Genomic DNA, 15,244 nt, shown 5'->3' with positions numbered 1-15,244 from the left:
CTAGCCCCCATGAAGCCATGGGGTCTCTAAAAGGGTGGGTGGCTGAGGAACCAGGGCCAGACAGCTAGGGACAGGGAGTGGGCAGGAGGGACTAGGTCAGGGAGAATGAGAGTGGGGGGGCTGCCTGCTGGCTGCTCCCCAAACAAACACATTTTCTCCTTTTGAGGCAGAGATTCAAAGAGTTACCAGCTGTTTATTTTTACATTGCTTAAAAGAGTTTTGCAAATTCCTACCAATTGCTGTTGAAGAGCTCAGAATTTCCCCCAACCACTTGATACAGTTCCCCAACCTCTTTCCACAATCCTTCCCATTGCCCCCTCAGCCTCTGCAATATCAAAATGAGCAGGGGAAGGGGCATCTGGCTGGCTTAGAAGGTAGAGTATGTACACTTTGATCTCGGGGTCATGAGCTGAAGCTTCACGTTGGGCATAGAGCTTATTATAAAAAAGGAAAAAAAAGAACAGGAAAAGTAGGAAAATATGAGAGTTGAACTCTTAGTGGATGTCCTTGCACTTAATTCCAGCCCCTCATCCCCAGACTGGAGTCTAGAAGGAACTAGAGAACACAGGAAGGAGCCCTAGTCCCAAGGAGCTCTGGAGGATGCCATAGATCCCCTAGGGAGCAAGGAATCTCCAACTCCTTTCCTAGCCCCGCTGCTGGACCCTCCTAACACCCTCCTCTGCCATTCTTGTCACTCTTTTTGCCTTGGCCCTTCTGGATTTGGGCTCCACCTCCTTCCTGAGGGTGAGGATGGTGGTCTTTGTTGCGTTTCCCCAACCCCAGAAGAATATGACTTATAGCTCTACCAGAGCCTCCATTTCTGTGACTTTGTTTGCTTGTCCTCCTTTGCAAGGGACAGTATGAGGCTGTTCTCAGAGAGCTTTTGTTTCTCCCCACTCATGGAACACCTCCTGCAGGTGCCCTGGTCTCTGCTTGCAGTCACTTCCTGCTCCAACACAGGCATCTTCCCAGCCTCATAGCCTGGCCCAATTTCACAGCCAATTCCAGAGACTTCCTGTCTTTGCAGAGCAGTGTGACCTAGGGGCCTCAGGGACTGAGATGGTTCAAATGTGGGCTAGAAACTACTTAGGACACCAGTAGGGAGTGGGGACACCAAATAAAAAATTAGTCACTTAATTTCCAATGTTTGACTTATTTTAAAGTCTAGAAGTAATCATCATGATAAAAGTCACAACTTTGTTGGACTTCTTTACATTTACTTTACCATTAGAATTGCTTCTATTTTGAATACCAATCCTTTCAAAGCCGGCACTTGTAATGGTTTTAATCTAGCTCCAAGGGCTCTGTGTTGTCTCTAAGCAAGAGAAAAAAAGCATCCTGGAAAAGTCAGCCCTCTGTGTCCCCAAAAAGGGGGGTGGAGGGATGGTGGGGTACCACAGAAAAAGGGCAGAGGATTGGGGCCGAGGGCCTTAGGTTCAACCCCAGAACCGTCATTTGCTACTTGAGGCTTACCCTCTCTAACTTCCATTTTCTCCTGTCTAGATGGGCACAAAGTTATCCCACTGTCTACTTCAGGGTATTATAATGAAGGTCAGATGGGATTGCAGATGTCAGAGCACATTGAAAATAGTCACAACATCAACATTAATCATCATTAGAGCAAAGAGTGGAGGTAAGATCCTGGAGAGACACCCCAAAGCTTTATAGTGGCATTTTGCCCACTTCTTGGCCTCTAAGCCAGCCCAAAGATATCCAGGGAAGGAGACCCCAGGCCTCCTCTCTAATTCTGGCCTCACAACTTTGTGAGAATGGTCTCTGTATTGCTGATAAGCACCTTTTGGTTACCTGAACAACATGTACATTGAACAACAGTGGTTTACGTTTAACCAAGGCCCATTTCCAAAAGGCTTCCTTTGCTAATGACAAACAGGTCTCTCCAGTCTCCAGGGGAAGTGAACCCATTTGAGGGATCCCTGACCAGGTAGGTCTTCGTGGTCCCTGTGCTGTTGATGGGGACCGTCACATCCAGGTTCGCTGTCTTCCTTCTGGCCAGGGCAGAATGTGGCCTTGTGTGCAGTTTCTATCCCAGCAGGCGCACAGGCACAACCCACCGGTTGAAACTCGGCCCTCCCTGGACAGCCCTCAAGCACTGCATTTTTTTTCAGTTGCTCTCACCAACCCCACAAATGAAATTATCTTCCCTGCTTGTGCCCTTTGGCTGTTTCTGTTTCAGGGAACCGTGGGCTCAATAAGCTCCACTGTTCTACCCAGCTGGCCAAACAGCCTCGTCTCTGTTTTCCTGGCCAGACCCTGGGGCCTGGAGTCCTGCCTCCGGGAATTCCAGAATTCGAGAATGTTAGAGCTGGAAGAAACCTCAGCCCTCACCCAGTCCTGCCCTAACCGCTGTACAGATGGGGAAACTGAGGCCCAGGGAGGGAGGGGAAGGCTTTAGGAGCTCAGAGCCTCAGCGTTTCCTGTCAGCCTAGCTCATGCAGGCAGCAGCCATAGCCACCATCCCTGGCCTGCTGGCCTGCCTGCCATGGAGAGCTCAGACTCTCCCAGGTAGCCCGCCCCATTGCTGGAACAATAGGAATGTTCTTCCTAATGTCGGGCTAAAATTGGCCTCCTACCTCCGTTTAACACTCACCTATCTGTGCAACCTCCATGGAGATACGACTAACCTGGACAGAACAACTGGAAGTCAATTCACCATCAAAGGGAATGGAATAGACTGTCGGGGACCATTCTTGGGCAGCCCCTGCCTACAGGACTGGAGAGAAGGCCCAGCGTCTGGATCAGAGGGACCCGGGTTCAGTTTCGCTCTGTTGTTTCAGAGTTGTGTGATGATGGTGTGTTACTTAACCTGTTTAAGCTTCAGTCCCTTGTCTGTAAAAACAGGAATAATGGTAGCTGCCATCTCGAAAGGCTGCTGTGAGGATGCTGTGGGATGAAGTGGAGAGTGATTTGGCATGGAGCTGGTGTGTGGTCAGAATACAGCCGCTGTGGGTTTCATTGATGCTGTTGTAAGAGCACAGGCTCTAGATTCACATTGCCTTCATTTGAATCCCAGCTCCTTCACTTACTATGTAACTTACTTGACTTTGGACAAGTTACTTAACCTCTCTGGGCCACATATTCTGCATCAGTTTGGATATTTTTGGTTGTAAGTTACAAAAAAAATGGACGGGAGGGAGGGAGGAAAGAATCCAGCTCAATTTTCTTAATAATGGACTTTATTAATTCACATGACAATCCTAAAGTCATGAGAGTTTCAGGAATAGTTTGATCACGACTTCTGCTTATTCTCTATGATTCCTCTGGCTTTGCCTTCCTGATATGTTGGTTCATCCTCAGTATGGTTCACCCATGATCCTAAGATGGCTGCAGACAATTCTAGGCCTCCCACCTGTACATATCACAGTCTAGCATAAAACAGAAAGAGAGGTCTTTTCTTCCCTCATTATTAAGTCAAGTTCTAGTCTACACTTCACTTGGATCAACCTGAAGGTGTTCCTCTGGCATGCGCTATGGGGTTACCCTGATTGGCTCAGATCTATTGGGGCCTACCCTCAGACCTGGGGTCAACCCTGCCTAGCCTGCAAGTCTGCTACACAGTGTGGGTGGGATATGATGATGGCTGCATGGAGAGGCAACCACCATGCATTTGTAAGGACTAAATGCAATAATGCATGCAAAGCTTTTAGAGCAGTTGTCTGACACCCAGTAAGTGTTAACCGTTTGTCATTAACTATTAATGTTATTCATATCCTGAGCACATTCCATCAGTCACTTTTCAAAGGCACTGCTGAGGGCCAGTTTGGGGGACTGTTCCAATTGTGTCACCAAGCCCTCTCCTTTCTGTTTTTTTTTTTTTTTAACATTTATTTATTTTTGAGAGAGGCAGAGATGGAGTGTGAGCAGGGGAGAGGCAAAGAGAGACAGAGACACAGAATCTGAAGCAGGCTCCTGGCTCTGAGCTGTCAGTACAGAACCCGATGCGGGGCTCGAACTCACAGACCGCGAGATCATGACCTGAGCCGAAGTCAGATGCTTCACCAACTGAGCCACCCAGCCTCCCCAAGCCCACTCCTTTCTACCTCACAGCAGCCATGTTGCTGCAGCCCTCCTCCCTGTTTCTTTCTCTCTTGGGCCCCTCCTCAGCCTCAAGCCATTGGGAATGCTTTAGGCCCTGCAGTGCCGACAGCCTGCTCTTGATCATGGCTTCTATAACTCCCTAACCCTCTCCTAGCTCCAGGGTACAGCTGTGCTGCCCAGCTCTTTGTCCCATAAGTAGGGTTTCCTTTATAGTCTCTCCACATCTTAATTTGTCCCTCCAAAAGTTGCTTTAAAGCATCCTGGACCCTAGCTCCATTCTCCCCTTTGATCTGTGTCATTCAAAAAACACCAGCTCCAAAATACAGGGGAAAGATAATACATCATCCTCTGCTGGCTCCATAAATTATCCCAGGAGAGATCAACTTTCTCCTCTGGACAAAAGTTTAAGGGTGTCCTTAGTGGCATGTGTTCTACCAACCTGAGTCTAGGCAGATTAAACCCAAGTCTTGGTGATGCAAAAATGCAGGAGATTTCTTACAGGAAAGAACTTCACATTCATGGTTAGTATTAGAATCTATTATTTTCAGATGACTGATGCCGTGAGCTTCTCTTTGACCTTCTTGCTACAGCAGAGAGAGCATGAGTGGTGCTGGTTACCAAGACTCTGGTCAACACTAGCCCCTTGCCAGAGCCTGGAGAAATGTGTCTGGATCCCTTCTTGTCTTACTGGTGCCATACAACTTAGTCCATTTGGTATCTTTCCATGGATCTGCCCAATGGCCCTGGGGGGGGGGGGGTGGCTTATATAGTTTACAGGTAAGAGTGCCAGGCTGGATGACTTTACATAGTTTGTATAAGATCACCTAGCTAGGGGTGTCTGGGTGGCTCAGTCGGTGAAGCATCTGACTCTTGATTTTGGCTCAGGCCATGATCTCACGGTGGTGAGATAGAGCCCCGAGTTGGGCTCTGTGCTGGGCATGGAGCCTGCCTTGGATTCTCTCTCTCCTTCTGCCCCTCCCCCCCTCAAAAAAAAATCACCCAGCTAAAAAGTGAGAGAACTGGGACTTGAATCCAGGCCTCCTGAATGCAGTGCCAGTGTTCTCTCACTGCTGCAGATCCACGTCTTGCCTTTGGACTGGTCCTTGGGAAGGAATGCCTTGAGAAACTGGAGTCAGGCCTGTGTCTTCGTGCACACCCCAGCCTGAACCAGAGCAGGGGCTGGCCAGTGCAAATGATCAGGGAAGGGCCCTAGAGCCAGCTCTGACCCTGCCTGGCCTCTTCTCCCAGCAGGGGAACACAGTGGGGGGATCCCAGGAATTAGACCAAATCCTTAGCTCCATCTGTAAACATGGCTGCAGTCTCTTTCAGATTCCTTGAGCTCCATTCACATCTTGCTGGGTGAATCTCTCTCTGTTTTTGGCTTCAGTCTCCTCCCTATGTCTCTCCTCTCCATCGGACTTTGATTTTCCTCTCTCCTGGCCTGTTAGTCTCTTGATATCCAGTGTATCTTGGCTGGCCTTTATCTCTTGTTGATGTCACCTTTCTTCCTCTCCCTCAGTTCCTCCTCCTGAACTTCCGGGTCAAGCAGGCAAGGGGGGGCTCCAGGAGAGGGGCTGCTGAGCTGCCTCTCCTCCCTCTCTCTCCCCCACCAGTGCCCTCCCCTGGCAGCTGCCCTGCACACTTCTCTTGGGCCCTGGCTCCTCATCACCATAGCCAGGTCTTCCTTGATGTGTGGGGCTGAGACAAGGCACAGGGAGGCCGTTAGAGCCACTTCTCTGGATACAAAAGCCTCTTTCTCCCCCTCAGAGATGAGGTTTCCAGGCAGGTTATTTTTATAGCAGGGCTCAGGCAGGATCCTTCAGAGAAAATAAACAAAGTCCCACACACCAGTCCTTCACACCCCTCAGTCCCTTCCCTGGAGAGGGGTCTGGCCTGGCTGTGCCCGCACAGGGACACCCACCGCCTCAGAGGGGCTACAGGGGCTGCTGCCTGGCTGGGAGAGGCTGGGAGGTCCAGCTGGGGAAGGAGCACTTGGGAGGGAGACAGACAAAGGTCCTCTGCAGCTGGCCCCAAGGGGTCCGGGAGGAGAGGGCTGAACTCCTGGGGACCCCATCTCACAATGTGGGAAGGGGTCTCCATTCCATATCTGCAGAGGAGAATTAAATTCAAATTCAGATTTAACCCAAATTTTCTAAATGCCTACCAGGCACCGTGCTTGGAAGTTTCAAACACATTTCACTTATTCCTCATGGTGGAATCCAGTAGAATTCAGATGGACAAATTGCCATTTTGTACCCACTGCTATATGCCCTGTTTTAGGTGCTTGAAAGACAAGAATAAACGAGACACGTAAGGGGCTATTCTCATAAAGCTTTCCAACTGGTGGGGGTCTAGATTCCTCAGTACAAAAACTTGAGGTAGGTAGTATTATACTCATTTTGCAGGTGAGAAAACTGAGGCTCAGTGAGATGAATGACTCATCCAAGGGAAGCTTGGGCCTCAGAAGTCAAGGTCATCAGGGATCAGCAATCTCTAGGGGACAGGTTTCAGCTAAGAGGATGTAAAGGACAAACAGCCTGAGCAGGGATAAGGGAACAAGGGACAAATCCACATCCAGCCTTCCTGGGGTCCCTGGTCCCCATCATTCCAGATCTAGGGTAGGGCACACGAGGTTCCTAATCCTTGAAGGTAGGCAGGCAGGCAGTGATGCCTCGTCTAACAGAGCCCCAGAAAGGAAGGCCTTTCATAACTAGGTTCCCTGGAGTCCCCTCAAAGCTCCTTTATGAGGCAGCCTCAGGTTGAAAGGACTTCATAAATCATGTGCATTCCCCGTTTGGCGACAAAAATACCCAGCCCCTGCATGTCCCTGCCCAGCGGAGGCAAACAGAACCCACTGAAGCAAAGTGCGAGTCCACACAGGCAGCCACTGTCCTCGCCTCCCTCAACAGAGTCTGTCCCAGGACTCAGGCTCCTCTCCCTCTCTGGACACAGAATTCCAGATACCAACCATTCACACTACCCTTCAGGAGGAGTGAGCTTCCTTCCACGTGCTTCCTCAGCCCCACTGTTCCTTCAGCCTTTTCATGACTAATAGTGGAAGGAAGGAATGTGTTCAGAAGTTCCAAGTATCAGTAGGTAGAGCTCTAGAGCATTCTTGAAGAGCCAGAGGAGGCCCAAATAACACGTTCTGGTATCTATACTTCGTCGTCTTTAAAATGGAGCTAATAATCCTTGTGTTGTTGTCTTACCAAGAGCTTATACGCAGGCAGTGTTTAGCACGGTGCCTGCCACATGGTGAGTGCTCAAGGAGTCCGAACCACTGTTGGCCCTCCTCCCCGGGAAAAGCTAAGTATTCACTCATTCATTCAGTTTATTGAGTGCCTGTATGTGCTGGGCACTGGGGCTCAGGGTCTCCTGATGCCCAGCCTCCAGCCTCCGGGGGTTCACAGAGTGGAGGCTGTTCAGACAGACCTTACCCTCGGGACTCCCAGGATCAGGCAGGGACGAGTATGGGGCATCCCCTTTAAAATCCACCGGTTTACTTCCCACCGCTTTCCCTGGTTGCAGTTTGTTGTTTTCATTCTGCTAGGGGCTGACCTCAGCATGGTTTAATGGCCTCGCCTCCTGTGGCCCCTCTCAACTGACACCTGGAATGCCACTCTGCGCCGCCTGGGCCTCGCTGTCGCTGCTAATGAGGTTTCCTAACAAAGCCCTGCCTCGCTGGAGTCTGCTCAGAGGGACTTCTGGACTGCAGCCTGGGGACCCGGGCTCTGTGGGAGGAAGGGGATGTGGCGAGGGGGGAGGGCTGAGGGAACACACATTTCTTTCAGAGAAGGCCGAGGACCGGGTGGGGGAGGGAAGGCCCGCAGCTCCTCTAGGCCTGTGGCCACTGGCCGGTCACTGGGGCACTGATGCTAAACCCCAGGCTCTGGGGCCGTCTCTGTAGTCAACCAGAGCAAGGGCTGAAGGGGACAGGACCAGGGGTAGGGCCTGGGCCTCCGGGGCCACACTTAGCACAGTGCCCTGCACAAGGGGGCCCTGGCTCAGTGTGTGCTGGTGGCCTCTCTCTAGCCTGCAAGATGGCCTTGTGTGTGCCCAGCCGTTGTCCTCTCTGTCCCCTCCCATCTGCCCCAGGAAAGCTTCATGTGCCACCGCTGCCGGTCTTGGCTGCCCCTGGGAAGATTCTAGTGTGAGGCCAAACTTGAAGGAAGAAGAGGTAGCTCCACAATGAGCCCTCAAGACCAAAGAGGACTCACCCAGAGAAGAGAAGGCGGTGAGATGGTCCAGGAATAGATGCTTTTCAAGGCTGTGGAGGACCTTCAGACCTGGGAGAGGGAACACTGCTCTCGGGCTCCGCGGAGCCTCTGATCAAGAGAAGTATGTAGAAAACACATCACAGGACATCCACCATCAGTCGACAAATACCTATCAAACACCTACTCCCTGTAAATGACTGCCAAAAGGCTGCTCTTGGTCAGAACTAAACTCCAAGTTCAAGGAAGGGCAGCCACCACAGGGTACTTATTGCTGCTGTGTATCTGGTGCTGTGCCAAGGGCAGCATCTCATTCAGCTTTCCCAAAAACCTGGGAGGAGGGAGGTGTTGCTGTCATCACCCGTCATTACAGATGAAACAACTGAGGACCAGAGAGGGCAAGTAATTGGCTCAAGGACACACAGCTGGTAAGCAATAGTGCTAGAGTCACAACTCCAAGCCTGGCCCTGAGCGTTGTGCTAGACCATCAGTCTGCCTGTTGGGAGGAGGAGATTCAGAGGACTGGGAGGAGGTTGAGGAAGCATAGGGCAGGTTGGAGGTGAGTGGACAATGTACATCAGCAGAGCAGCTGGAGCAGAGGGATCGCCAAAGGGGGGACACCAGATTTCCAGGCAGTGAGTACATGGGCCTGTGGCATAAACGGAAAGATGGATTGAGAAGGGCCTGAAGTGCCAGGCTGAGGAGTCGGCCTCTATCCTGTAGGTAATGGAGAGTTATGGAGGGCTCTTGAGTAGTTTGAATTATGGGAGTAGTATTTGAGGATAGCGAGGCCGGCCAGGTGCAGACCTGTATGGGACGGACGGAACTGCATTCGAGGGAGCTGTGACATGTCCCTGGAGCTATATACAGCCCCTCTCCCTGGCCAGTTCAGGGCAGGACCATCCTGCTGAGATCAAAACCGTGTCTGTCAGACCGCCATGTCCAGGAAACTTCAGATGAGGGCTGAGAGCAAGTGTGCAGCATTCCCAGAACTATTTGTCAGATCTGAGGACCACCTAGACTTATTATTCATTTAATAGCTTCCTTAAATCAACTCTCTCACTCTCTTTTGCTTTACTCAAGGTTACTTGAACTGAAAACTCTGTATCATGGGATTGACATTCTACCTTTCCCTCCAATCACATTGAAAGAAATACATTTAAAAATAAATATGTAACCATTAAAATGAAAAATGTTTATCCAAGTTCCATCTAAAGTCACCCCAGGGACCTCTGCATTTAGGAAATATCGCCTTGGTGACCCTCCCCTCGCTCCTTCCCCGGTTGAAATGACCTCACTCAAAGATTTCACATTTGGAAAAAGCAAGTCAGAAATCACTCAGAGCCAGGGGAGGGGAGGAGGTTGGGCACCAGGGGGCCTCTGCACACCAGTCCCAGTGGGGCGTGAGATGGAGGGGATGGGGCAGCTGAGGGAGCTGCCTGGGGAGTGAATGAGGCCTTGTTTCCCGCAGTGGCAGTTAGGCGGTGTGCAGAGACCGGGCCGCAAATGTAAAGTTTCCAATAACTTTTGTGGATGGTTTTCCAATAAACATGTATGCCATCTGTCTGGACCAGGAGATGTGCAGTCCCAGGTGCCTGGCGACGGGGCTGGGTGGGGGGCTGCTCTCTGCAACGTCAGGCCTCTGAACCCCTCCCACCGTGTCCCCCCTCCCCAACCCCGACTGGTCCCCTTGTTCTTTCTTTTCGCTGAGATTAGAATAGCTTGCATTTGCTGAGAGCTGAGTGTGAATTCTCTTCACATTTTATCTTACTTAATCCCCACAATCGCTTTATAAGGTAGGTGCTAGCATCGTGCCACTTTCGTAGGTCAGGAAACATGGCAGCACATCAGCCCAGGAGCCCTTTGGACCCAGGTCCGTGTGACCCCAAAGCCCGTGATCTCAGCCACCTGCACCCTATTTCCACTGCATCGCTCTTCCTCAGCCTCATCAGCGCACCGCCCTCCCTCTCCTCTGCGTCTCTGGTCAGAGCCAGTCTCAGCCAGAAACAGCACGAGAGAAGCCCCTCTCACAACTGGCACCACTCATGAATACAGCGGGCTGGTCTGCAGGTCAGTTGAGCTTTCTGACATGGGATTGACCAATCTAATCTCAGAGACCTTTTTAGCCATTGAAAGTTACTTAATTTATTGGCTCTGGCTTCAGATGAACAGAATAAATAAACGTCAGCTGAAAAGGAAATGGTTTCTGTGGTCTTTCTCTGAATTTGGTCCATCAAAGCCAAGTTCCAACTCTGGTTGGAAGCATGCTCTCAAAAGCATCTTCCAATGGTGTCCTTTCTTTGTTTAGTTGACTTATCACAGGGCTATACGAATTGATAATATGTCTTTTTCTTTTTTCTTTTTTTTTGTAGATGCTCAATGGGCTTGTTGGGTCTATCCAAAGACAGAACATTATAGGAGAGGAAAATATCTCAAGAAGTAAGTTTCTCAGATGTCAAGAGACAGAAATGGTGGCCTTGAAGCATTCCAGCTACAGCCCTAGAAAATACTCAAGGCATCGTGGCTTATAATGAATCAATCAGCATGTTGCATTAGCTCTGCTAGCACAGGCCAAACAGATTTCAATCCTCTATTTCTTGGGTCAAGCTTTTTGTAGGGTCCAGTTGATCTGTCAATGTATATAATCTTCACAAACTCCCAATGTGGAAGCAGTCGGCTGGTACTTATAACCCATGAAAAAGAGTCTGATCCTCTGTGCAGAAAAAAGTCCATCAAGGATAGGGGTGCCTGGGTGTCTCAGTCAGTTAGGCATCTGACTTTAGCTCAGGTCATGATCTTGTGGTCTGTGAGTTCAAGCCCCACATCAGGCTCTGTGCTGATAGCTCAGAGCCTGGAACCTGCTTTGGATTCTGTATCTCCCTCTCTCTGCCCTTCACCCCCTCACACTCTGTCTCTCACTCTCTCTCAAAAATAAATAAACATTAAAATTTTTTTTAAAAAAGAGTATATACACCTTTGAGGTACCTGGGGGGCTCAGTCAGTTAAGTGTCTGACTCTTGATCTCAGCTCAGGTCATGATCTCACAGTTCATGGGTTTGAGCCCCACATCAGGCTGACAGCATGGAGCCTACTTGGGATTCTCTCTCTCTGTCCCTCTCCTGTTCATGCTTGCTCACTCTCTCTCTCTCTCTCTCAAATAAACTTTAAAAAAGATTAAGAGATTTGCTATTTAAAAACAAAAAGATTAGTCACAGCCTAGATCAGTCAGTGCATATACATGTTGTCAAAATCTCAGAAATAGCAGAAGTAAAAACAATGAATCACCAAAGTAGTAATTAGTAGAAATTTACTGTGCACACCAAAAAGACAGTTTGAGAGCAGAGAATGATAGAATCAAACAGTGGAATGAGGCTCTGGGGTATATTGTTGTAAAGCAGCTTATATAGCAAGAAAGCAGGACTGCTAATTCTTCACGGTGATTGGTTATAGTATTAGAATTTCTTCCTTTTCTTTTCTTTTCTTTCCTCTTTCTTCTTCTTCTTCTTCTTCTTCTTCTTCTTCTTCTTCTTCTTCTTCCAATATTAGAATCTTCTTAACTGACAGGGAATTGGCCAGTGGTTATCTCATACCAACCTTGGGAAACAGTTCTTTGCCTAGGATTTCCAGAGGCACAAGCAAGAAATAATCCAAGTCAGGTTAGTTCTGCAAAATAAGTTACATTCAACTTTGTTGGTACAAGTAAATTGGTTTTGTCTGCTCAGGGAATTTTCAAGATTGGTCTCTATTTTTTTATTTTAACAGTGTGTACTCAAACACTGCCTTATGACCTCTCTTATTTTATGTTTGCATGCAGATTATAAGCTCCCTGAGGGCAGAGACCACAGACTGGGAAAGTCCTTCTCCTTCCAAGATGGAGCTTAAGACAGGCAGGGCCGGCCGGCAGATGAGGGGGGCAGCGCTCAGGCTCCCTGCATGCCATGTCCACACCTTAACGCTCTGATCCAGCATCTGACAGCGTTGCTGGGCTCCTGGGCTTGGAGCACCATGTTTGTTTTACTTTAACACAAGAGAGAGAGAAGACAAAACGATAGGCAGCTAGGGGATCTCAATAGCTGCCCAGCCCAAGCACCAGCCGCCATTGGATGGGGAAGACCGACCAGGAGTGAAGCCTGAGAGTGGGTCTGGTTGCTCCCCTCGCCTCAACTGGGAAGGTTGCTCAGAGGAGAGAAGTGCGGCCCTAGACTCTGAAGGGTGTCATCCTCACCGGAGGACAGAGGGCGCCTGTTCCAGCAGCCCCTTTGGGGCTGGCATTCCTCTTCAGGCCCCAGCACCTATGGTCATTTTTCTTCCTGATTTATGTTTCCTGTGGAAAGTCTGAAGAAAAACCGTGGAGCATCTTTTGAGTTTGCCTTTGGAAGGGAGAAAATATGCTCCTTCTCTGCTGGGCAAACATCACAAACATTGGTGCTTTCACAATTCAAACACAAGCTGGTTTTCAAAGCCTCCCCGCCTGGCGGCCCGTGGAGCTGTCGCTGTCAGAGGGAGGACGGGCTGCAGCCACCTGGGTTGGGGAGGTTTGCTTTGGGAGCGGAGCTTGGAATTTGTGAATTTTCTACTCCAAGCACATCCAAACGGTGCAGCCACAGTCCCCTTCTGCACAACCTCGTTCAGGCAACCGGGGCTCCATCTGCCTGGGCTGGGGTGGAGAGCCAAGGGCCTCGGATGACTCCCTGCCCCACCCCCACCCCCAAGCCTGTGGCGGGGCAGGGGGAGGCTTAGCGGGAGGACAAAGATGAACAAAGATGCCCTCAGGGACTCTGGTCCTGCTCTCAGGGCGATGCTGAGCACAGAGGGTGGAGGTGAGAGTGAAGGGGACACGCTTCTGCATCCACACATTTTCCGGCCTCCCAAACACGAATCAGGGCAGAAGTTGTTCCTATAAAGCGGAATTGTGAGAGGCAGCTGCAGACTGTGGGCTGTCTGGCTCTTTCCATTAGTCTGTAACAAGGGTCTCCTTCCTTCCTCCAACCCTTCCTCCCTCTTTCCTCCCCCTCCTCCTTCCTTCTTTCCCTTCCTTCCTTCCTTCCTTCCTTCCTTCCTTCCTTCACAAGAGAATAATATAATAACTGCCAAGCACCCATCAATAGCTTTAACAATTATCAACTCATGGCTAATCTTATTTCATCTGTAACTACACCTACCCCAGCCACTCCCTGAACTCCCACTGGAATGTTTTGAAGCAGATTCCAGGTATCATTTTATCCATAGATATCTGTACTTTTTTTTTTTTTTAAGTATTGGACTCTTAGGAACACCAAGGACCCACCCTTCTCTCCCACCACTTAGAAAAATGCTCCCCCCAGGCTTACCTATAAATATTGCAAATCACTGCAGGGGTCCAGGGAACCTCTGAGGCACATCTGAAGACCTTAAATTGAAAACCTCAGGTATATAGGATAATTTCTACCTCCAAAGGAGAACCTTCCTTTTGATAGCTTGGAACTATTAGCTGGTCCATCAAAGGAGATTTGCTCTCTTATGTTATTTGCAATATTTACTGAGTGCATGGACCAGAGCCGGGTTAGAAAAGGGGCCCAAAGCAGGGCAGCTGCCAGTGAGGCGCGTAGGGTCTGGTTGGGGAGGAGCTCTTGGGCTGAGAGAGCAGGAGCTGAGGGGGCACTCGGAGGGAGGGAGGGAGGGAGGGAGGGTGAGAGGGAGGAAGGTTCTGCATAATCTCTCCTGGGGATTTGTTTATTGGCCCGCATTAGTTTAGTCTTTTAGTGGCTGTTAATGTGTTTGTCTAGGGTCTGTTGTAATGTCTCTAAGATAAAGACCAGCTCAATTTACACTCCACCAGCAATTGCTGGGTTTGAGGTTTGAGGAGCCTGTGGGGGAAGTCACTCAGTGATCAAAGCCCTACTTCAAGGTGTCCCCAAGCTCCTAAACTTGGAAGGGAAGCCCCGTTTCCCCGAGAACATCGGCAGAGTGCACAGAAAAACAGGGGGTTCCCTCCGGGCCAGACAAATAGATTTTTAAAATGAGGAATAGAACTTCTTTGTTCTTTTTGTTTTTCTTTAGAGAGGAAGTGTGGGAGCAAAACCATTTTAGATGTGGGGAGGCTGTGGAGAAAGCCTAGAAGTTTTCTGATGTTATCCAACCCTTTTGCTATTCCTCCACCCCTACCCCATCCCAGTCCAGTGTCCACAAGCCCAGGGACCTATAGTCAAGTCCAAGTGGCACAGAAAGAAAAAGAGAGGGCCTGGTGCTGGCGCATGGGTACCTAGGCCAATGAGGCACCAGAGGAAGAGCTGGGACAGGCACAAACAAAACTTGGAATTTATTACATAGAGAGGTGGCATTTCACCCAGTGAGGAGAGAAAGACTTCTCAATAAATATCCTGGGGAGACATTGGGGGAAAAAATAGAGTCAGATTCATACTTCACACCTTTAAAGGAAATGAGTTGCCTGTAGATATAAAGCTTAAATGTAAAAATCAAGGGTACCTGGGTGGCTCAGTCAGTTGAATGACTGACTCTTGATTTCGATTCAGGTCATGATCTCAGGGTTATGAGATCGAGCCCCTCAAGCCCCGCACCAGGCTCCACGTGGAGCCCACTTAAGATTATCTCTCCTCCACTGCCCCTCCCCTGCTTGCGTGTGCGTGCTCTCTCTCCAAAAAAAAAAAAAAATGGGTGCCTGGGTGGCTCAGTTGGATGTGTCTGATTTCGGTTCAGGTCATGATCTCACAGTTTGTGGGTTCAAGCCCCATGTCAGGCTCTGTGCTGACAGCTCAGAGCCTGGAACCTACTTCGGATTCTATGTCTCCCCCTCTCTCTGCCCCTCCCCTGCTCGCACTCTGTCTCTCTCTCAAAAATAGATAAACGTTAAAAAAGTAAAAATCAAACTCTAAAAGAGAATTTTGAAATCTATGAATGAAACCAGAAATCATAAAATAATGATAAACTTAATGATAAAAATAAAAAGGTTTGCCTGGCAAACAAAATCACCACAG

At 49.5% G+C, this 15,244-nt stretch overlaps 1 protein-coding gene across 5 annotated transcripts in view; it reads left to right on the top strand.

Moving 5' to 3' along the window:
* The window catches only part of SENP1 (SUMO specific peptidase 1), a 76,634-nt gene extending 61,857 nt beyond the window's left edge, over positions 1-14,777 (top strand). For 4 of the 5 annotated variants that reach the window (XR_006219923.1, XR_006219925.1, XR_006219924.1 and 1 more), the window contains 3 exons: positions 1,504-1,633; positions 7,607-7,713; positions 8,152-8,698. The gene's annotated coding sequence lies outside the window, so the exon portion shown is untranslated. Of the gene's footprint in view, positions 1-1,503; positions 1,634-7,606; positions 7,714-8,151; positions 8,699-10,642; positions 10,710-12,084 lie in introns of those variants that run through there. The other variant, XR_006219921.1, reaches the window with a different exon arrangement.
* The last annotated feature ends 467 nt before the right edge of the window (positions 14,778-15,244 follow it).

This window comes from Panthera tigris, chromosome B4, assembly GCF_018350195.1.
Source record: "Panthera tigris isolate Pti1 chromosome B4, P.tigris_Pti1_mat1.1, whole genome shotgun sequence".
Taxonomy (NCBI): Eukaryota; Metazoa; Chordata; class Mammalia; order Carnivora; family Felidae; genus Panthera; species Panthera tigris.
Note: the sequence above shows the minus strand (reverse complement) of the source record. Positions and strands in the feature narration are given on the sequence as shown.